The following is a 589-nucleotide window of genomic DNA, read 5'->3' on the forward strand; positions in this document are numbered from 1 at the left end:
CTTCCCGTGTGTGTGTGTGCGCGTTTTTTTGGGGTTAGGTTACGAGAAGTGGGGTTAAGTCGAGTTAGGTTACGTTTCGCCGCGGAGCGCGACAACCACCCGCGCCCGCTCCGCGACGGCGACCTCCGAGCACACCCCTGCACCATTGCCAACGCCCCCGCGCCACAAAGACCTCCAGGAAACTCGCTTTGCGGTTCGTATGGACGTTTCAAGCTCCGTTCTCTCGCCAACGGCCATACCATGTTGAATACACCGGTTCTCGTCCGATCACCGCAGTTAAGCAACATTGGGCGTGGTCAGTACTTGGATGGGTGACCGCTTGGGAACACCACGTGCCGTTGGCTCAATTCCCTTTTTACCAAGTTTCCCAGTCCCAGTACGACAACTTACTTTCAACTTTTGCCTCAGGCCAGCAGAAATTGCTTAAATCACGTTTTTTGTTACGTCTGAAACTAGCTAGACCTTTTGCTGCTCTTCGACCCCGTGTGGCTATACAGGAACGAAGCTTAGCGTAGTATTGCATTTCCTCCTAGGTGACCGGCCTAACCTGGCGGCGGCGACATCATTATTATTATTATTATTATTATTA

The 589-nt window shown here is 52.3% G+C and overlaps 1 non-coding gene across 1 annotated transcript; it reads left to right on the top strand.

Moving 5' to 3' along the window:
- The first annotated feature begins 225 nt into the window (after nt 1-225).
- On the top strand, nt 226-344 carry LOC137500637 (5S ribosomal RNA). The gene has a single exon (XR_011018145.1). It is a non-coding gene; the product is annotated as a 5S ribosomal RNA (ribosomal RNA).
- Nucleotides 345-589: the final 245 nt, after the last annotated feature.

This window comes from Anabrus simplex, chromosome 4 (assembly GCF_040414725.1).
Source record: "Anabrus simplex isolate iqAnaSimp1 chromosome 4, ASM4041472v1, whole genome shotgun sequence".
Lineage (NCBI taxonomy): Eukaryota > Metazoa > Arthropoda > Insecta > Orthoptera > Tettigoniidae > Anabrus > Anabrus simplex.